Consider the following 24,421-nt stretch of genomic DNA (forward strand, 5'->3'; position numbering starts at 1 on the left):
TTATAAGCCTAGCCAGAGTGTGTGTGGCTTTCACCACCCCTTGGGATGAGAATACTACGCCCATTTAGAGTTTAGTTTACTGTGCCTCTGTCTAGTAGTGACACAGAGATGACCCCCAGGGTAATCCTACGATCTCCCATCCACTCGTCAAGATTTCTCTTGAATAGAGGTAGTGAGGGGCTCTGCCTAACATGCACTGGGATTCTGTTCCAGAGTATAGGAGCCTCTGGGTTATGAATCTGTCCCTCCAGCATGTCCTATTTATTTCTGTGTTGAGGTTCAAGTCTCTTGCTCTCATGGCTCTGATGGAATTGGATTTTCTGAGGTGGAGCATGTCCATTAATTCCGGATTGGACATGGCCTTGTATGTCAGGCACAGATCACCTCTGAGTAGGCGGTATGCGACTGAATAGAGCTGGAGTTTTTTCAGCCGGGCAGCATATGACATATGTTTGAGCCCCTTTATCCTCTTGGTGAGGAACTTTTGGGGTCTTTCCAACTGCTGCAGGTGTCGGGTAAGATACATCCCAAATGGGGCATTGTACTCAATCATTGGCCTGATAAGAGAAGAGTACAGGGGCACAATGACCTCTCTTGATCTAGATGTGAATCACTTCATGATAAGGTGGGCAATATAGAAGGTCTTCCTAACCACTTTGGCAATGTGAGTGTCAAATGAGAGGTTACTGTCAACCTGGGTCCCTAGGTCCCTGATTACCTCTTCCGTACTTAATGGATTACCACCTATGTGGTAATTTGGGGGTACCTTGTTTTTCCCAAAGGGTATGACTATACATTTTTTGGCATTCAGCTTAAGGCCATGGCTCTGGCATCAATTATCCATTTCTATGAGGCCTCTCTGAAGGATGCTTGTGTCCACTGGAGTATCAATTATGGCGCCCAGTTTGCAGTCATCTGCGAACTTTGTCAGCCACAATCCTCATATGTTTGCCTGCACCTCAAAAAAATAAATGCCGAACAAGAGGGGTAACAGGACAGAGCCCTGTGGGACACCGCTTGTGACCGGCTTAGAGTCTGACATAGCTCCAGCAACTCTGACCCTGTGGGTTCTGTCCTTGAGCCAGTTTGCAACCCATCTTGTGACATATGGGTTTACATTTAAGCTGGTGAGTTTGTCTATGATGCCCAAGTGGGGTATTGTGTCAAAGGCTTTTGCAAGGTCAAGGTAGGCTGTGTGAACTGCCTTACCCTCATCAATGGCCTTAGTGACTGTTTCAAAAAAGTCGACCAAGTTCAAAAGGCAGGATCTGCCTTTGACAAAGGCAAATTGGGTAGGATCCAATGTCTGTAGGTCCCCAATGTCTTTGTTTATCAGTTACATAATGATCCTCTACATAGCTTTGCAGACCAGGCTCATCAAGCTTATGAGGCGGTAATTTCCAGGGTCCGTAGAAGCACCACCTTTGTGGAGTGGGACCACTGTTGCCGTATGCCACTTTTTGGGTACGTATCCTGTAGTAAGGCTAAGATTAAACAGCAGCCTTATGTGTGGGTTTAGTTCCTCTTGGAGTTCATGTAGCACACAGCCCGGGACACCGTCCAGTCCCATTGATGCTGTATTTTTAGCTTTAGAGAGGGCGGCTCTCACCTGGGCATCTGAGATGTTAGGGAGGCTACACTCTGCTGGGACAGATATTTCTTCTTTTGCGGGGGTGGGGGAGGAGAAATTTGCACTGAACCTGTCTGCCAGAATGTTGGCAATGTCAGTGGGTTCAGTGTATTTTGTGTCATTTTGGACTAACTCTGAGCATATCTGGGAGTTTCCACCCAGGTTTCTAACATAGCCAAAGAAGGCCTTGTGATTGCCTTTTGTGTCTTTTGCGATTTTTCTCTCAAAGTTGGCCTTGGATGATTTTATGAGTGATCGTAGTTTTTTGCTAGTACTGATCAGAGATGCCTTCCCTTTTAGGGATTTTTCTCTGTCATGTAGTAGTTTCCTCCTCCTGTTGTAAAGTTTGTTTATGGCTGGGGTCCACCAGACTGGGCGCCTGCCTTTGGGGGAATGGGTCTTGGTTTTATTTGGGATTGCATGATCCATGCATTCTTGAAGGTGCCCGTAGAAGGCATTTGTAAAGGATTCAGCAGTGTGGGTTGTGGTTTCCACTGGCCCAGGGGCCTTGAAGGATACCACTTCAGTCTTAAGAAGTGTGAAGTTGGCTTTTGAGAAGTTCTTCACTGTGGTCTTTTGTGCAGGGGGTGGGGAAGGGATGTGGATTTCCAGTGAGATTAATTTATGGTCTGATCTCACCAATGAGGGATATATTTCTGGTGTGGAGCATTTTGTCCCCATGTTTGTGATGATCAGGTCTAGTATATTATCTCCTCTTGTGGGAATGGTGACTAGTTGTTCCATCGCATTTGAGTTTATGAATTCTAGGAACCTTGGGGCTAGGGTGTTGGGGCCTGAGTAATGTTCCCAGTCTATGTTTGGGTAGTTGAAGTCTCCCAATATGATGGTATTTGGAGAGACATTCATACTCTCCGGTGTCTTCAGGAAGGCTGTGTGGGGTTCCTGAGTTTGAGAGGGTGGTCTGTAGCATGCTTCAAACTGTAGGGCAGTTTTGCCTATGGTTAGTTGCACCTGGATGGTCTCCGATGCTTCGTGCATTGCCACTAACCTGGAGGTGTGGGTATCTTTGATGAATATGGATACGCCCCCTCCTTTTGTGGTTCGGTCCAAGTTTTGGGGCCGGAAAGCATGATATGAGGTAAAACCTGATAGTGCTGGGGTGCTCTCAGAAGCCTTGAACCAGGTTTCAGTCACTGCACAGACATAGATGTTCTCCATACTGAGGAGGGCTTCAAGAGTGTGCATCTTGAGGTTTAGACTTCTGGCATTGAGCAACATTACCTTTAGTTTTTTCCACTTGTGTTTTCTAGGAGGTAGGTTTGTCATTTGAGCCTTGCCTAAAAAGGCACTATGGGGTGGCAAGAGCCTTGGCCAATATCCGAAACCCAGGGTGACAGGTGCAAGCCATCCCTTGTGAAGCAGCATGGCTTGTCAAGCATGTCATCCCAAGCAGACAGACATTGGATCCCCTTAGAATGACATCAGTAATTAAGCCAATTGTTAAAACTGATCATTTTGTCTTTGTACTGTGTGGCATCATTCTTGGTGAGGGTAAGATGCTGCTCAGGGTCAGGGTCATACCAGCCTGGGCTACATAATCAGAGAGCTCCTCTATGTCTCTTTTCATGTAGTCCAGGGAGGTACGTCTCAGGTCATTCACACCGGCATGGACAATGACTGAGTCATATTTGTACTTGCTGTGGAGTGACCTGAGTGCTTGTGTTATGTGGTGGATTCTAGCGCCCGACAGGCAGCTTACTGTGACCTTTTCCTTGTTCAGTCTGGTGAGCGGGACGTCAGTGTGTCTGACTATGGAGTCACCTATTACAAATGTGATTGGCATGTTGTTTGGCCTTAAGGGCTGTGAATGTTTAGCACACTGACTTTGTGAACTATGTGTTGCATGTGCTATGTCTTGAGGTGGCGGTTGCTTGGGTGTCTGCTTTGGAGGCATCTGTTGTTTTGGTAGATTTTTAATCAGCGCCTCCGAGTATGTTTATGTGTGTTTATGTGTTTGGTTTGCAGTTGTGATAGTTCTATGTGAGACTGGGTTTGTGGTGTGCATGGTTACCTTCTCCTCCTGACTGGTCTTGCCAGTACTGAGTTGAGAGAGCTCAGCCTCCAGTTTGGCTATATAGTTGCATCTCTCACATATATTTGTATTTGTTGGGAGGAGGAGAGGGTTGTCTGTGTACATGAGGCAATTGTAACATTGCCTCAAGGTTCCCAGATTCACCAGCTGAACAGGAGAGGATGCCAGCAACTGACCCATCGACATGCTAGAATAGTGAAAAAGATTGCTGTGTAACTGAGTCAGAAAGGGCCTATAGGGAAATGGGTACTCAAGGGAATTTAGGTGAATGAAGTACTTTCTTTTGTTTAAGAGTGCTTTACCTGTATAAAAATTGCTTTAGGAGCAAGTGTTGAACTTTTCAGATAGAGAATAGGCTGTTTAGATTGCAAGTAGAGCAGTTCTAAGGGAAAAATTGAAGAGCAGACTTTACGGAGCCAGAAATAGTTTAAACTTGATTAACCGGCGCTGCCCGATGCTGCTCTATGAGCAACTTCGTGCAATTATAGCAGGGGGTTGAAAAGAGCCAGGAATTGACCCAAAATGGCCAATAAACTACAAGTTGCTGGGCTGGAACTACACATACAAACACACACACACACACACTCACACACACACACACACACACACACACACACACACACACACACACACACACACACACACACACACATACACACAATACTCACACCTACTGGTAATTTGTAGGATTAGTAATTTATCTACATCAGGTTAGTTTTGTCTAAAAGGAAACTAGGGACAAATAGGTTGCTCAGTGCTCCCCACTCCCACTGGTGAACAAAGAAGCTTCCTATTATCCAAATAAGGATATGGATAGCACAGGAACTAAGACAATCTATCTCCTACATTCCTCAAACTTGCTCCTGACTCAATTGCCTATCCTATATCTATATTAATTAATCAAACTATTCTGGAATCAACTGTCCCCACCCTTTGCATCATTGCAGAGGCCCTAGACAACAATAAACTAATTTCCTGTCTCTTCCTAGAACTCTCCAAAGCCTTTGATACTGTCTCACATCCTCTACTACTATCCAAACTCACAAACCTCCACCTATCACCCTCTGCACTTGCCTGGTTTACCTATCTGGCAGGGAACAATCTGTCAAATGGCTCTCATCCTCCTCACCTTTCCTTCCCATCTCCACTTGTGCCCATCTCCACTGGTGTTCCCCAAGGCTCCATCTTGGGACCCCTTTTGTTTAACATCTTCACCAATGATCTTTACACCTAATGCAAAGAATCCTCCCCTTATTCAGTATGCCGATGACTCCACACTTATATCCATCTCAAATAACATTCCTGAACTACACTCTCTGACCCAACAAGCCCTACTATCCACTGAACAATGGCTCTCTCACAACCTATTGATCCTAAATCCCAAAAAGACCAAACTCCTACTTTTCCATCTCCGCTCTCTTTCTCATCACAAAATCTCCTTTTTTATTACATCTTCTAACAATACAACTATCCAACCTGACACCCACACAAAACTCCTAGGGGTCATTATCGATGCCGAACTAAAGTTCAACCTACACATACTCCAATGTATAAAAAAAAAAAAACAGAAACTAGGTCTGCTATATCAGAACAAAAAATTCCTAACCCCTGAATCTAGACTTACTCTGGGCCTAGCACTCCTCCTCCCCTCCCTCTTATACGCTGCCCCAGTTCTTACCAATATCCAGGCCTCCACTCTAAACAAACTCCAACAGACTTACCATAAAATAGCCAGATTCATTACTAACTCTCCATACAACTCACACCACTGCATTTCTTTAAACTCTCTTCAATGGATTGAACTTCCCCAATTTCTGCTATCTTATCAATTTCATATGCTGCACTCTATTCTTTATAAACCCTCCTTCTGTCCATCTCTATCTTCCTTAGTCTCCATCAACATCCCATCCCGGACCCTCCATACTTCTAACCAACAATTACTTGATATCTACCATCCAAAAAGGTCAGTAGGTAAACTACTCTACAAACACTCCCTTGACCATGCTTGGAACAAACTTCCCCTTAACGCACGTTCAGTCTACCACACCTAACACTTTAAAAATGAACTAAAAGCTTATTTTCCAGATTCCAGAACCTGCCCTTGCCATAACCCTACCTAGTCTTCCTTCCCTTTATGTATCCTCAAAAGGACCATACTTAGTACCTCATTACACCTCTCTCTCCAATATGTCTACTATGCATTTGCATAATTTTATACAAACAAATTTGTTTTATTGTTGACCTATTGAACTATATCAGTGTAAAATTATTATTTAGCTTCTTTTTAATGCAACTTTAACTTTATGCATGTAACCCAACATATGTGAATCTTTTTGCTATAACTGCTATTATATCAATATTGTTTAAAATTGTACTTGTTTAAAATGTACTACTGGAGCTTTTCTCCTCGGGTCTCCACTGAAAATGTCCCACAAGCCCAGTTGGACAAACCCGGTTAACAAATGTCAATAAATAAAAAAATAAACATGCATACATAGACACACACACACACACATGCACACATAGATACACACACACGCACACATGCACACACATGCAAACACACACGCACACATAGACACACATAGACACACACACACACGCAAACATACACACACGCACATGCACACATAGACACACACACACAAACACACACACACAGACACACACACACACACACACACACACACACACATATGCACATAAACACACACACACAAACACACACACATGCACACAGATAGACACACATATGGACACACACATACACACACACACACCCACACACACACACACATGCAAACATGCACACACTCACACATGCACACATAGACACACACACAACACACATGTGTGTACACACACACACATATGCACACATAGACACACACACACACACACACACACACACACACACACACACACACACACACACACACACACACATATGCACATAGACACACACACACACACACACATATACACATAGACACACACACACACATGCACACACACACACACATAGACACACACACACACACAAATACACACACACATGCACACACACACACACACATAAACACACACACACAACACACACGTAGACACACACACACATGTAAACACACACTCACACATGCACACAGACACACACACACACACACACACACACACACACACACACACACGCACACATACACTCACACACATACACACACATGCACACATGCACATACATGCACACATAGACACACACACAAACACACGCAGTGTACACACACACACACATATGCACACATAGACATGCACACACACACACACACACACACACACACACACACACACACACACACACACACACACACTTGCACATGCACACATAGACACACACACACAAACACACACATGCACACATAGACACACACACACACATGCAAACACACACACACATAGACGCACACACACACAAATACACACACACATGCACACACACACACACACGTGCGCGCAAACACACACACACAACAGCACACACGTAGACACACACACACATGCAAACACACACTCACACATGCACACAGACACACACACACACACACACACACACACACACACACACACACACACACACACACACACACACATACACACACACACACACACACGCACACGTAGCTCTCAATACCCCTCACATCCTCTCCCTATCTGAAACTTGGCTCAAGCCACAAATCTCAAATAGTGAAATACTCCCACCAAGTTAAATATCTTCCCATCTGATAGACCTGTAAAAAAGGTGGTGGTGTGGCCATCCTCTACTCAAACAACCTTAACCTCTCACCATACCCTTCCCCAATTCCTGACTTCCTCCCAGCTGAAATCATCATCCTAAACTGCCATCTGAATCCCTGCAAAAAACTTAGAATTGCCTCTATCTATCTTCCTCCTGGTAACAATCTGCCCATTCTTGAAAACATCCTATCCTGGTTCTCCCACAACATACCATATGAGACACTTATCCTTGGTGATGTCAACATTGATTGGTCCAAACTCACAACTGACTCCCCCCAACTCAGTATCCACCTACATGGCTTCCACCAACTTATAACATCTCCCACTCGTTTCCATAAAAATTCCACATCATAGACTGGATCCTTACCAATTCTCCCCACCAATACCACAATCCCACCACCTTACCTGACTCCCTCAGTGATCATCTCCCTACCACCATCTTAAGACACTACTCCTATATTCCTAAAGCCCACCTTATCAAAGACTGTCGAAAACTATCAACTTTTAATTCATCTAAATTTAACTCCATTCTCCACAACATAGATTGGACAATCCTAAAACATCTCCCCCTAAACGATGCTGTAAGCACTTTCAATAGCATCTTCATGAATACTCTAAACTCCTTAGCTCCCTCTAGGATGATCAAAGTAAAATCAAATCATGCTCCCTGGCTCTCCAATGAGACAAGGTCCCTTATGAAACAAAGAGATCATGCTTGGAAAGCCTAGACTAAAACTAAACAAATGCAGGAAAATGAGGAACTTTGCAAAAAACATACAACTAATGACAAAAAGTTATACTATAGCTCTGCTCAGCTTAACAACAAATCCAATCCTCAAATATTTTGGTCAACTCTCAAAATCCTCTATCCTGGAAATCCCTCTAATCCCTCCCCATACCCTAACTCTTCCTCTCAGGAAACAGCTACCCTCCTGAATAAAGACTTTATCTCTTCCATCCAAAATATGGTAACCTCTAAGCCAAACTCTACTTTGACACCCACCCCTCCAAGTCCCACTAACACAACTTTGTTTTCTTTTGAGCCAGTTCCCATTACTTACATCAAATCTCTACTACTCAAGCTAAAACCTTGCTCTCTTTCATTGGTTCATATGTTCGTACTAGGCTATCTGCCCTAGGGCATTTATAAGCCTAGCCAGAGTGTGTGTGGCTTTCACCACCCCTTGGGATGAGAATACTACGCCCATTTAGAGTTTAGTTTACTGTGCCTCTGTCTAGTAGTGACACAGAGATGACCCCCAGGGTAATCCTACGATCTCCCATCCACTCGTCAAGATTTCTCTTGAATAGAGGTAGTGAGGGGCTCTGCCTAACATGCACTGGGATTCTGTTCCAGAGTATAGGGAGCCTCTGGGTTATGAATCTGTCCCTCCAGCATGTCCTATTTATTTCTGTGTTGAGGTTCAAGTCTCTTGCTCTCATGGCTCTGATGGAATTGGATTTTCTGAGGTGGAGCATGTCCATTAATTCCGGATTGGACATGGCCTTGTATGTCAGGCACAGATCACCTCTGAGTAGGCGGTATGCGACTGAATAGAGCTGGAGTTTTTTCAGCCGGGCAGCATATGACATATGTTTGAGCCCCTTTATCCTCTTGGTGAGGAACTTTTGGGGTCTTTCCAACTGCTGCAGGTGTCGGGTAAGATACATCCCAAATGGGGCATTGTACTCAATCATTGGCCTGATAAGAGAAGAGTACAGGGGCACAATGACCTCTCTTGATCTAGATGTGAATCCCTTCATGATAAGGTGGGCAATATGGAAGGTCTTCCTAACCACTTTGGCAATGTGAGTGTCAAATGAGAGGTTACTGTCAACCTGGGTCCCTAGGTCCCTGATTACCTCTTCCGTACTTAATGGATTACCACCTATGTGGTAATTTGGGGGTACCTTGTTTTTCCCAAAGGGTATGACTATACATTTTTTGGCATTCAGCTTAAGGCCATGGCTCTGGCATCAATTATCCATTTCTATGAGGCCTCTCTGAAGGATGCTTGTGTCCGCTGGAGTATCAATTATGGCGCCCAGTTTGCAGTCATCTGCGAACTTTGTCAGCCACAATCCTCCTATGTTTGCCTGCACCTCAAAAAAATAAATGCCAAACAAGAGGGGTAACAGGACAGAGCCCTGTGGGACACCGCTTGTGACCGGCTTAGAGTCTGACATAGCTCCAGCAACTCTGACCCTGTGGGTTCTGTCCTTGAGCCAGTTTGCAACCCATCTTGTGACATATGGGTTTACATTTAAGCTGGTGAGTTTGTCTATGATGCCCAAGTGGGGTATTGTGTCAAAGGCTTTTGCAAGGTCAAGGTAGGCTATGTGAACTGCCTTACCCTCATCAATGGCCTTAGTGACTGTTTCAAAAAAGTTGACCAAGTTCAAAAGGCAGGATCTGCCTTTGACAAAGGCAAATTGGGTAGGATCCAATGTCTGTAGGTCCCCAATGTCTTTGTTTATCAGTTACATAATGATCCTCTACATAGCTTTGCAGACCAGGCTCATCAAGCTTATGGGGCGGTAATTTCCAGGGTCCGTAGAAGCACCACCTTTGTGGAGTGGGACCACTGTTGCCGTATGCCACTTTTGGGTACGTATCCTGTAGTAAGGCTAAGATTAAACAGCAGCCTTATGTGTGGGTTTAGTTCCTCTTGGAGTTCATGTAGCACACAGCCCGGGACACCGTCCAGTCCCATTGATGCTGTATTTTTAGCTTTAGAGAGGGCGGCTCTCACCTGGGCATCTGAGATGTTAGGGAGGCTACACTCTGCTGGGACAGATATTTCTCCTTTTGCGGGGGTGGGGGAGGAGAAATTTGCACTGAACCTGTCTGCCAGAATGTTGGCAATGTCAGTGGGTTCAGTGTATTTTGTGTCATTTTGGACTAACTCTGAGCATATCTGGGAGTTTCCACCCAGGTTTCTAACATAGCCAAAGAAGGCCTTGTGATTGCCTTTTGTGTCTTTTGCGATTTTTCTCTCAAAGTTGACCTTGGATGATTTTATGAGTGATCGTAGTTTTTTGCTAGTACTGATCAGAGATGCCTTCCCTTTTAGGGATTTTTCTCTGTCATGTAGTAGTTTCCTCCTCCTGTTGTAAAGTTTGTTTATGGCTGGGGTCCACCAGACTGGGTGCCTGCCTTTGGGGGAATGGGTCTTGGTTTTATTTGGGATTGCATGATCCATGCATTCTTGAAGATGCCCGTAGAAGGCATTTGTAAAGGATTCAGCAGTGTGGGTTGTGGTTTCCACTGGCCCAGGGGCCTTGAAGGATACCACTTCAGTCTTAAGAAGTGTGAAGTTGGCTTTGAGAAGTTCTTCACTGTGGTCTTTGTGCAGGGGTGGGACGGGATGTGGATTTCCAGTGAGATTAATTTATGGTCTGATCTCACCAATGAGGGATATATTTCCGGTGTGGAGCATTTTGTCCCCATGTTTGTGATGATCAGGTCTAGTATATTATCTCCTCTTGTGGGAATGGTGACTAGTTGTTCCATCGCATTTGAGTTTATGAATTCTAGGAACCTTGGGGCTAGGGTGTTGGGGCCTGAGTAATGTTCCCAGTCTATGTTTGGGTAGTTGAAGTCTCCCAATATGATGGTATTTGGAGAGACATTCATACTCTCCGGTGTCTTCAGGAAGGCTGTGTGGGGTTCCTGAGTTTGAGAGGGTGGTCTGTAGCATGCTACAAACTGTAGGGCAGTTTTGCCTATGGTTAGTTGCACCTGGATGGTCTCCGATGCTTCGTGCATTGCCACTAACCTGGAGGTGTGGGTATCTTTGATGAATATGGATACGCCCCCTCCTTTTGTGGTTCGGTCCAAGTTTTGGGGCCGGAAAGCATGATATGAGGTAAAACCTGATAGTGCTGGGGTGCTCTCAGAAGCCTTGAACCAGGTTTCAGTCACTGCACAGACATAGATGTTCTCCATACTGAGGAGGGCTTCAAGAGTGTGCATCTTGAGGTTTAGACTTCTGGCATTGAGCAACATTACCCTTAGTTTTTTTCCACTTGTGTTTTCTAGGGAGGTAGGTTTGTCATTTGAGCCTTGCCTAAAAAAGGCACTATGGGGTGGCAAGAGCCTTGGCCAATATCCGGAAACCCAGGGGTGACAGGTGCAAGCCATCCCTTGTGAAGCAGCATGGCTTGTCAAGCATGTCATCCCAAGCAGACAGACATTGGATCCCCTTAGAATGACATCAGTAATTAAGCCAATTGTTAAAACTGATCATTTTGTCTTTGTACTGTGTGGCATCATTCTTGGTGAGGGTAAGATGCTGCTCAGGGTCAGGGTCATACCAGCCTGGGCTACATAATCAGAGAGCTCCTCTATGTCTCTTTTCATGTAGTCCAGGGAGGTACGTCTCAGGTCATTCACACCGGCATGGACAATGACTGAGTCATATTTGTACTTGCTGTGGAGTGACCTGAGTGCTTGTGTTATGTGGTGGATTCTAGCGCCCGACAGGCAGCTTACTGTGACCTTTTCCTTGTTCAGTCTGGTGAGCGGGACGTCAGTGTGTCTGACTATGGAGTCACCTATTACAAATGTGATTGGCATGTTGTTTGGCCTTAAGGGCTGTGAATGTTTAGCACACTGACTTTGTGAACTATGTCTTGAGGTGGCGGTTGCTTGGGTGTCTGCTTTGGAGGCATCTGTTGTTTTGGTAGATTTTTAATCAGCGCCTCCGAGTATGTTTATGTGTGTTTATGTGTTTGGTTTGCAGTTGTGATAGTTCTATGTGAGACTGGGTTTGTGGTGTGCATGGTTACCTTCTCCTCCTGACTGGTCTTGCCAGTACTGAGTTGAGAGAGCTCAGCCTCCAGTTTGGCTATATAGTTGCATCTCTCACATATATTTGTATTTGTTGGGAGGAGGAGAGGGTTGTCTGTGTACATGAGGCAATTGTAACATTGCCTCAAGGTTCCCAGATTCACCAGCTGAACAGGAGAGGACGCCAGCAACTGACCCATCGACATGCTAGAATAGTGAAAAAGATTGCTGTGTAACTGAGTCAGAAAGGGCCTATAGGGAAATGGGTACTCAAGGGAATTTAGGTGAATGAAGTACTTTCTTTTGTTTAAGAGTGCTTTACCTGTATAAAAATTGCTTTAGGAGCAAGTGTTGAACTTTTCAGATAGAGAATAGGCTGTTTAGATTGCAAGTAGAGCAGTTCTAAGGGAAAAATTGAAGAGCAGACTTACGGAGCCAGAAATAGTTTAAACTTGATTAACGGCGCTGCCGATGCTGCTCTATGAGCAACTTCGTGCAATCGGCTTTATAGCAGGGGGTTGAAAAGAGCCAGGAATTGACCCAAAATGGCCAATAAACTACAAGTTGCTGGGCTGGAACTACACATACAAACACACACACACACACACACACACACACACACACACACACACACACACACACACACACACACACACATACACACAATACTCACACCTACTGGTAATTTGTAGGATTAGTAATTTATCTACATCAGGTTAGTTTTGTCTAAAAGGAAACTAGGGACAAATAGGTTGCTCAGTGCTCCCCACTCCCACTGGTGAACAAAGAAGCTTCCTATTATCCAAATAAGGATATGGATAGCACAGGAACTAAGACAATCTATCTCCTACATTCCTCAAACTTGCTCCTGACTCAATTGCCTATCCTATATCTATATTAATTAATCAAACTATTCTGGAATCAACTGTCCCCACCCTTTGCATCATTACAGAGGCCCTAGACAACAATAAACTAATTTCCTGTCTCTTCCTAGAACTCTCCAAAGCCTTTGATACTGTCTCACATCCTCTACTACTATCCAAACTCACAAACCTCCACCTATCACCCTCTGCACTTGCCTGGTTTACCTATCTGGCAGGGAACAATCTGTCAAATGGCTCTCATCCTCCTCACCTTTCCTTCCCATCTCCACTGGTGCCCATCTCCACTGGTGTTCCCCAAGGCTCCATCTTGGGACCCCTTTTGTTTAACATCTTCACCAATGATCTTTACACCTAATGCAAAGAATCCTCCCTTATTCAGTATGCCGATGACTCCACACTTATATCCATCTCAAATAACATTCCTGAACTACACTCTCTGACCCAACAAGCCCTACTATCCACTGAACAATGGCTCTCTCACAACCTATTGATCCTAAATCCAAAAAGACCAAACTCCTACTTTTCCATCTCCGCTCTCTTTCTCATCACAAAATCTCCTTTTTTATTACATCTTCTAACAATACAACTATCCAACCTGACACCCACACAAAACTCCTAGGGGTCATTATCGATGACGAACTAAAGTTCAACCTACACATACTCCAATGTATAAAAAAAAAAACAGAAACTAGGTCTGCTATATCAGAACAAAAAATTCCTAACCCCTGAATCTAGACTTACTCTGGGCCTAGCACTCCTCCTCCCCTCCCTCTTATACGCTGCCCCAGTTCTTACCAATATCCAGGCCTCCACTCTAAACAAACTCCAACAGACTTACCATAAAATAGCCAGATTCATTACTAACTCTCCATACAACTCACACCACTGCATTTCTTTAAACTCTCTTCAATGGATTGAACTTCCCCAATTTCTGCTATCTTATCAATTTCATATGCTGCACTCTATTCTTTATAAACCCTCCTTCTGTCCATCTCTATCTTCCTTAGTCTCCATCAACATCCCATCCCGGACCCTCCATACTTCTAACCAACAATTACTTGATATCTACCATCCAAAAAGGTCAGTAGGTAAGCTACTCTACAAACACTCCCTTGACCATGCTTGGAACAAACTTCCCCTTAACGCACGTTCAGTCTACCACACCTAACACTTTAAAAATGAACTAAAAGCTTATTTTCCCAATTCCAGAACCTGCCCTTGCCATACCCTACCTAGTCTTCCTTCCCTTTATGTATCCTCAAAAGGACCATACTTAGTACCTCATTACACCTCTCTCTCCAATATGTCTACTATGCATTTGCATAATTTTATACAAACAAATTTGTTTTATTGTTGACCTATTGAACTATATCAGTGTAAAATTGTTATTTAGCTTCTTTTTAATGCAACTTTAACTTTATGCATGTAACCCAACATATGTGAATCTTTTTGCTATAACTGCTATTATATCAATATTGTTTAAAATTGTACTTGTTTAAAATGTACTACTGGGGCTTTTCTCCTCGGGTCTCCACTGAAAATGGCCCACAAGCCCAGTTGGACAAACCCGGTTAACAAATGTCAATAAATAAAAAAATAAACATGCATACATAGACACACACACACACACACACACACACACACACACACACACACACACACACACAAACACGCGCGTGAACACATAGACACACACACACACACACACACACACACACACACACACACACACACACACACGCAAACACACACACACACACACACACGCAAACACACACAAACTCAGACATTCACACATAGATGCACACACACTCAAATGCAAACACACACGCACACACTCACACATGCACATATAGACACACACATACACACACAGACACACACACACACACACAAACACACATAGACACACACACACACACACACACACACACACACACACACACACACACACACACACACGCAAACACACACACACACACACACATGCACACATAGACACGTACACACACACGGGCACGCGCACACATACAAACACACACACACACACACACACACACACACACACACACACACACACACACACACACACACACACACATACACACAATACTCACACCTACTGGTAATTTGTAGGATTAGTAATTTATCTACATCAGGTTAGTTTTGTCTAAAAGGAAACTGGGGCATTCAAAAAATGTAAAGAAATGTAGGACATGGAAGCTGTACAAAGACGGAACCATGCTGGAGGACCAATTAATGTCACATAGTCTGCCATGTGAAATGCAGCTGAAAACTTAATCAAAACCATGACAGAATGGAGTTGGCTATGTCTATGCTCTGTGAGCCATAGCATGAGTGTTAACTACTGCAGCAATACCAGAAGCCAAGCTGAATGACATACAGTCCAGTGATTAGCACAGTGTTCTAAACTTGGGTGAAAATTGTTTTCTGGATGTTCTTACTTCACACGGAAGCTTCACAAAAGAATGATACGTTCCAAAGTCAACAGGTTTAATCTTGCATTCTTTAATAGGGCATCAGTGCACATTATTTTATAGTACAAAGAAACTCTCTTCTTTTCATAGAGACCTTTATAGTTTTATAATTTTGTGGACAAGTTTTACCAAAGCAGGATTTTACCAGTTTTGTCTGGGATTTGACTGTCTCATAGTTTGTTAGACATAAATGTGGGAACCTTTCTTATAGAATCCTTAATATACATTTGATGGAAAAGTTCCAGGACAATATATAGTCAACCTACTTGTTTGGCTTCTGTAAACTGTTTGGAGTGATGTACAACAAGGAATTCCTTAGAAAAGATATCTTTTGCTGTATGGTTAACACTATCCATACTCTCCGAACTATAAGATGGTTAGAGTGAACTATATTTTCATGGTACCAAAAAAAAGTTTCTGAGTCTGTAGCAAAGTTCTGTTGTTATAGAAAGGCTGCCTTATTTTGATCATCGCTGAGTAGTATCTGATCAGAAATATATGTTTCTTCCTAAATTAAGCCAGGATTAATTAACAATTTTTCAATATGCAAGGGTCTTATGCAATGGATTAGTTTTACAAATGGAGCCTGCTAGTCATACAATTTCTAGAAACAAAATGCCATAATCATTATCTGCCAAGATGGCTGCAGAACAAAGCTCAAAACAGTGAGGGATAATAATTGCATCTCAGTCAGTGTGACAAATGATTCTTGACATGCCTACTATAAGAAAAAGTGAGCTGTTAGCACAATATAGGGGTGTAACACACACTTAATAAAACAATCTAAAGAAATGTAATTTAAAAGACAGATAATTAATGCACAATAGGAGACCTCACCATATGGAGAGACATCACCATATGGAGAAAGAATGGACAATGACTTTACTGGGACTTTTTCAATGTCTACATAAAAAGGATAGCTTCTTAACTAGGGCACCAAAATGAGGAGTTATTTAAAAGAAAGAAGGTTGAAATAAGAGTAATTTTAATAGAGAACAAATATAAATGACTTCAATGTAAAAACAAGGAATTGCTACTAAGAATTAATGGGGCAAAGAAATTGTTATGAAACTTGCTCTACCAACCAACAGCAGAGAAATGGAGAAATATAGATGCTTATGTTAGGAAAAAGGCCTCAACTAACAAAATATATACATCTATATATCCCTTAAATTAAAAGAATGGAAATCATCGAGGATTTAGGGGCTATAATGAAGACATGATAACAGATCTGGAGCACGGTAATGATGTAGTAGCACTGGAATATGGAATACATTTAGAGCCTGACATTACTGAAACCAAGAAATACCAGAAATTGATTCAATCCATGCTACTGCCTTGGCTAATAGGGAAACAACTAAGAATTTAACAAGAGGAAGGATCCATTGTTGATTGAAAGACTGACATCAGGGAAAGCATCAGAGATAGATTGGTTGTCAGTGGATTTTTATAAGGAATACAAAAAAGATTTGGTGACCCAGTGTTGAGATACTTTGAGGACTATGAATAAAATGAAATGTTTTCAGTAAACACCAAGATAGCTATGGCGCTTATGATTTTAAAATCAAAGAAAGCTGTTTCAGCAAGATCTGAAAATCTGTGCCACAGTTCTGGAAAACAGAAAGACTATGTAACCAGAGCTAGTATCACAGCAACAGGACTGGTTGGTAAAATATAGATCCAAAACCTGTATCTAATAAGGACATGGACAAATATCTAAAATTATGTACGTTTCAGAATTTGAATGCAGTGGTAGTACGAATATATTTTCAAAAAGCTTTTGACTCAGTAAAATAGTCATTTATATGGCACTCACTGGAAGCTATAGATTTTCCCCAGCAGTTTAAATCACAATGTCAATTGTTTTATACAAACCCTAAAAGCCATTGTATCAACTCATGGGTGCATGTTGAATTCTATAAATCTGATCTGGGTTATGGAGCAAGGATGACCCTTGTGCCTTCAACCATTTGTGATAGTAACAGAATGTTCTATGTTTTCAAAACACAATTCAGCTTTAGGAATGCCTATAGAGCAGAAAGCTTGCTATTCTTTATATGCTTGCTGAGCATCGCATGATATGGCTGCCCCACCCGGAGTAAAATGTAGATAAGACCTTATATGTAATGTAGCAGCTATATAGAAGTCTGTGTCTAGATCTGGATGAGAACAAAACTCAAATATTCCCAATATCAAATGTCATGAGGACACGGGTAGAAAATCCACAGAATGGGCTCACAACAAAAGTGAAGTTAAAAATTTTATTATTTGGGGATTGTAATGGCGTTCAATAAGGTGAACCTTACAGATAACAATGTAAAGCCTTTATTAGGAGACTTAAGATCTAAAATTCTGGATTAGGAAAAAGAAAACATTTAATTTCCATGCAAAGGTACAAATAGTATAGATTATGTTCTTCCCAAGGTCCTATACTTGCTTTGACACCCAACTCACTGCCACAAATCCAAGTATCGGCAAAAGTCCCAGTCATTGGTTTCTGACTTATTGTGAGCTATTGCACATTGAATACAAAGGAAAAAAGCTTACTCTATTCTTGAGATATAGAGGGGTGGGACTAACAGACTTTGCAAGATGCTAAGAAACAGTAGCTAAAAGTCAGTATAGTCAAAGTCAAAGTGATCTTTACTGTCTTTCAGACTGTACAACTTGTGCATCACTGAATGAAATTTCATTACTCCATCTCAAGGTGGAGGCATTTCCATAGATTAATAGGTTTATAGGTGTATACTAGGTTAATGGGCCTGGGGCCTGGAGCCTTTACAAGCCTAGCCCATAGGATTACCCTATCATCGTGCCACCTGACCTTAGTTCCCAGTGCCTCTGTCAAGTAGAGCTACTGGAGTGATCCCTGCGGTGAATTTTCTATTTCCCATCCACTCATCAAGATTTTTCTTGAAGTGGGCCAGTGAGGTGCTCTGCTTGACATGTATGGGAAGTCTATTGCATAGCATGGGCAGTCTCTGGGTTATGAACCTGTCCCTCCAGCATGTTCTGTTGATTGTGGTAATGAGGTGGAGGTCTCTGGAGCATGTGGTGTGGTGGGATTGGGATTTCTTTAGATGTAGCATTTCTAACAGAACTGGATTAGACATGGCTTTGTAAGTCAAGCAGAGATCATCTCTAAGTAGGTGGTGTGAGACAGACAATAGTTGGAGTTTTTTGAGTCTGACCATATAGGACAAGTGTTTAAGGCCTAGGATCCTCTTTGTGAGGTACTTTTGTGGCCTCTCCAGTTGTTGCAGATGTCTAGTGAGGTACATGCCAAATGGGGCATTGTACTTGATGATTGGCCTAATGAGGGAAGAGTAGAGGGAGACAATAACCTCTTTCTTCCTGGATGCAAAACCCTTGGTAATGAGATGTGCCACATAGAAGGACTTTCTGACCACAGCGGCAACGTGGTGGTCAAAAGAGAGGTTGCTATCAACCTGTGGTCCCAGATCTCTTATAATGCCTTCTGAGTTCAGTGGACTACCATCAATGTGGTAATTCAAGGGAACTGTGTTTTTCCCAAGGGGGAGGACGACACATTTTTTGGCATTGAGCTTAAGGCCATGGTTCTGACACCAGTTGTTGGTGTCATTGAGGCCTTTCTGTAGGATGTCAACATCACTTGGGGAGTTAATAATAGCTCCAACTTACAATCGTCTGTGAACTTTGTCAGCCAGAGTCCCTTCGTGTTGGCCTGGACTTCAGAGAAGTAGATACCAAACAGGAGAGGACCCAGGACCAAACCCTGTGGGACACCACTCGTGACTAGTCGGCAGTCTGACTTGGAGTCAGCTACTTTCACACTGTGGGTTCTATCTGTGAGCCAGTTTGCAACCCACCTACTGATAGAGGGGTTGATGCCTAGCTTAGTGAGTTTTTCTTCGATTCCTGAGTGGGGAAGGGAATCAAAAGCCTTGGCCAGATCAAGGTAGGGTGTATGAACCACCTTGCCTTCATCCACAGCTCTGATGACTGACTCAAAGTAGTCAACCAGGTTGAGCAGGCATGATCTACCCTTCACAAAACCAAACTGTGTAAAGAAATTCCCTATATCCTTGTTTATTAGGTCCATGATGATGTGTTCCATAGCTTTGCTTATCAGACTCGTTGGGCTAATTAACTGATAATTCCCGGGGTCTGTGGTCGCTCCTCTTTTGTGGAGAGGGATGACTGTAGCAGTGCACCATTCGGTAGGGACAAAGCCTGAGGTGAGGCTATGATTGAACAGGGCAAACAGGTGAGGTGCCAGTTCACTCTGTAGTTCATTTAGAACACAGCCAAGGATATTGTCACGTCCCATAGAAGCTGTATTTGTGGCCTTGAACAGTGCTGTTTTTACCTGAGCAGCAGTAATACAGGGTACCTGGCAATCTACTGGTGTTGTGATTGGTCTTTTGGGGGGTGAGAGGCGTAAAGTTGGCACTGAATCTGTTGGCCAGTTTATTGGCAATATCTGTTGGCTTGGTATAGAAGGTACCATTCTGCAGTAGCTCAGAGCAAATCTGGGTATTGCCGTGGAGATTCTTTACATAACTATAGTGGTCTTGTGGTTGTCTTTACTATCTGCTGCAATTCTGTTTTCATAGCTAGCTTTAGAGGATTTGATGAGTGATCTGAACCTTTTGTTGAGGCTGATAAGGGAGTTTTGCCACATATAGACAATCTACAGTACAACAGCAACTATTGACATGACACACATTATTAGTATACATATTGATTGCACATACAGGAGACTTTTTCCATGGTAGTCATTATTGCTCATTTGCTTTACAGGTTTGATTAGTGCACAAAAATTTGAATGCAAGTGTGTATATATATATATATATATATATATATATATATATATATATATATATATAGATAGATATATGTGTGTGTGTGTGTGTGTGTGTGTGTATATATATATATATATATATATATATATATATATATATATATATATGGGTCTATATTATAAGACAAAAGTGTATATGTGCAACTACATAAAAGTCAACACATAATGCACAAAATTTAACAATAGCAAACGGCCAAGTAAGCAAATTTTTCCCAAGGGAAAAAACGTACGCAGCTGTTCACTAAAAAAAAATAATTTAACATCATAAATAGGTGGGGGAATTTGTCCCCACACACCCCCACACCCCCTAACTGAATATACCAACTTCAAGATCGCACTATAGGGAAGGAAAGGGCAACTCCGTGAAGTTGGCCAACTATCTCCTTGTCCTATGACATATTCATCAAATCGCTTAAATGCAATTCAATGAATATGTGTCGGCTTCTCCATATTCACTCAGAAGCATTTTGGTGCTTCTAATATAGACTGATATATATGTGTGAGTGCGCATTTACATTCTACAGCAGAATAACATAGTTTCCTTTAAAAATATGATTATAAAGGAAGTATAAAGAAAAGGACATCCCAGGACTGAAAATAAATAAATAAATATATTAGGACAGAGGAGGGTGGGAAAATGGGTGGAAGATAAAGTCTGGAAATGGAATATCTATGAAAGGGAAGGCATATATCGCAGCTAACTGTGGGGAGGTATAGGGTGGTACCCTTACAGTCAAATAGATTCTATAACAATATTTTGTAATTACCACATGGGGTATGTGATTTGCAATGGATGTATGGGATTTGATTAACACTACAATGTCAGACTATAATGCAATAAAAGAAAACCACCAGAGGCAGGAATTTAGATGGTGGCAGTATTTTGAAAGTATGGAATGCGTTACAGGCTCGTAATTTACAAGATCCAATGTAAAGGGACAGTATACTCCACATGTTGAGAAAAAGAAGGATCAGTAAGGAAATTTTAAGGGAGAGCATAAAATAAGTTTGTTCTGTAAAGAATGTGGTGAATTGTACAAGCAGTGTACAAAGCAAATTGTGGTTAAATGGAACAGAACTTTCAGTATTCAGACTGAGGACAAGGCATGGATATAAATAATGGCATTTCACACAGCAAAAGGAGTGCCAGACATGATGCAGTTTATTAAGCTCAGATTTACACGTATGTGGAACTTGTGGCACATATGCATATTATCATATACACTCCCCATTGAAATTATTTAATAATGGTTGATCTGTGGGACTGAAATGTTAAGGATACTAATCTAAGATGCTGATTAAATTCATATAGTATTGGAATGGCCATCCACTAGGGAGATATGGGATGCAGTAAGTGAAGCAACCGTTTAGGCAAAATATGAATAGGTCAGCCTGGGATCTGGGTCAGAATGTCAGGTCTATCTTTATTAGGCTTTATATTTAAAATCTGGCATGAAGTTCGGATTGAAATGTTGGAGTTGTTAAGCTAAGATGATGATTAAATCCATATAATTTGGGAAAGCTCATCCACTAGGGAGACGTGGAATACAATAACTTAAGCAGCCATTTTGGTGATAAGAACTCATTTGCCATCTTGAGAAAACAAAAGCTTATTGATTTTGGGGTTAGCTTAACAGAAGCAAAATATGAACGGGGAAATCTAGTCTCTGGGTCAGAATGAGAGGCCTATCTTTATTAGGCTTTATATTTAAAGTATGGAAATTATCCTCTGTTTTTGTGGCAGTCAAAAGTTGTACAGTACAACAGTACACTGCCCAAAGTTTAAAGTGGTCAAGCTGATAAGAAAGACTGGCAGGACTGCTGATCAATATTCTTATGAGTGATTCACTCACCAGCCTTTATAATATATATATATATATATATATATATATATATATATATATATATATATATATATATATATATATATATATATATATATATATATATATATATATATATATATATATATATATATATATATATATATCTCTATATCAAAGACAGAGTAAAGTTAATGAATAAGTGAAGAGGGTAAGCAGTTAAGCTTGGACTTCCTTTGGATATGGACATATCAGAACAATAGCTTGAGAACCTATTCTGAAAATAACATATAATTTTGAAGGGAGCCCTGGATACGTGATTGGAAGGCAGAAGTCAGAATTGAAAACCTGATCTTAAAGGTGTTCCTTAATTCTTATCATGTCTGCCAGTCTGCTGATACTTAAATGATGGAAGGTGTTAGAGAGCAGTCACACCAGGAAAAGTGTATAGTGTTACAGGATGAATGCTTCAACAGTAGCAATAGTGCAAACAGCAGATATATATATGGTATTTTTACTGTAATTACAGCTTTATGTAATCAATTTGGAATAGGAATACTATTGAAAAGATATTAAGGGGGTTTGGGGGAGGAAGGTGGGGCATTGCAGGAATAACATGATGTAGTAAATTGAAATGTTTTTCATGCAAGTTTAGCTGCAATAGAGTATGTCAATTTGGTTAAACATATGGGGATGTATTAAGATATGCTTTCAGTTGATATGTGAGAATGAAATATTTAAAGTCTGTCAATCATGAATTATATAATTAAAATAAATAAACAAATATATCTTTCTGCACTCATGTTATTATTGTTCTCTACCATTTTCTATATAATACTCCAATTCATACCTCTCAACTGTACAGATTTTTGCAGAATGTCTAGATTTTTGCCTCATATTTTTGGTCCATTTTTCATAAAACTGTGGTTTTCTAACAAATCATTGAATATTTAAGTTAGAAAGTAATGACAGATATTTGAATTTCAGACGTCCTACCCTTCAGAAATTTCATGCTAATGTGAAACCTGTTGTCTTATCTACTTTCTAAGTTTGTATTTAAAAATTGTCCCTGTTTTTAGGCCTTTATTCTCCCATTATTTATGATTTTGTCCAGATTTCCTGCTCTAAGACGTTAACAGGTATGCTCACATTCTCCATATGATTTAGTCTTTACAGGATATAATAAAAAGAGATGTTAGACAAGTGGACAGGCCTTCAACAACTTTCCTCACTCACATGCTTTCCTTCCCAATCCTGCATCTCTTCCCTCTCAAACAAAATATCACATACCTTCTCTATTTCCCCTCCTCTCACTGCCAAGGGATAAAATAATGAAATCACTGATGGTACCACTGTTACCCTTACTACCTCTGCTCTACCACTAGTCATATTTATTCTACTTGTCCACTTATCTAACATCTCTTTTTAATATATCCTGGAAATCCTTCCATTTTTTTTCTCCATCTTTCCCACTGCAAGGTTTAACATAACTCCCAACTACTTCTCCCCTAACCTTGAACATAGTAAACCTACTTGAATTTTTAACCCCCTTTTGCCACCATTATATCTAGGTCCTTCTTGGAATGGTGCTCCAAATCAGATTCCCTACTAAATTTCTCAAAGATCTTTAACATTTGAGGCAACGTACCCTATTTATCCCCCAGTAATAGTATACAGTTATCAGCACCTATATTTATACTATTTCTTTTGCCCTTGACATGCAAACATTCTTCTCATCTACCACCCCTGCTGCTGTTATCCCCTCCCTCTTTTACCAGCTCATGAAATTTAATAACAACTCCAGTGATCAATAAATAACCTACCTTTAACAACACACACCTGAGAGTCTTCCATCACTTTTGGTAAGAGAGCATCTATTCTGACTGCACATAGTCCCGGTATTATTTTAGAATCAATATTGTATAATCACATGATTGTATTGTTTGCCAAGTCTTTTTTCTTTCTTTCTTTCTTTCTTTCTTTCTTTCTTTCTTTCTTTCTTTCTTTCTTTCTTTCTTTTTCTTTCTTTCTGTCTTTCTTTCTTTCTTCCTTATTATAACGCTGGCATCTTTGTCAGAACCATAGCATTAACTGGATTATTTGGTA

Source organism: Protopterus annectens, chromosome 4.part1 (assembly GCF_019279795.1).
Source record: "Protopterus annectens isolate FY-2018-M chromosome 4.part1, PAN1.0, whole genome shotgun sequence".
In the NCBI taxonomy this organism is placed as follows: Eukaryota; Metazoa; Chordata; order Ceratodontiformes; family Protopteridae; genus Protopterus; species Protopterus annectens.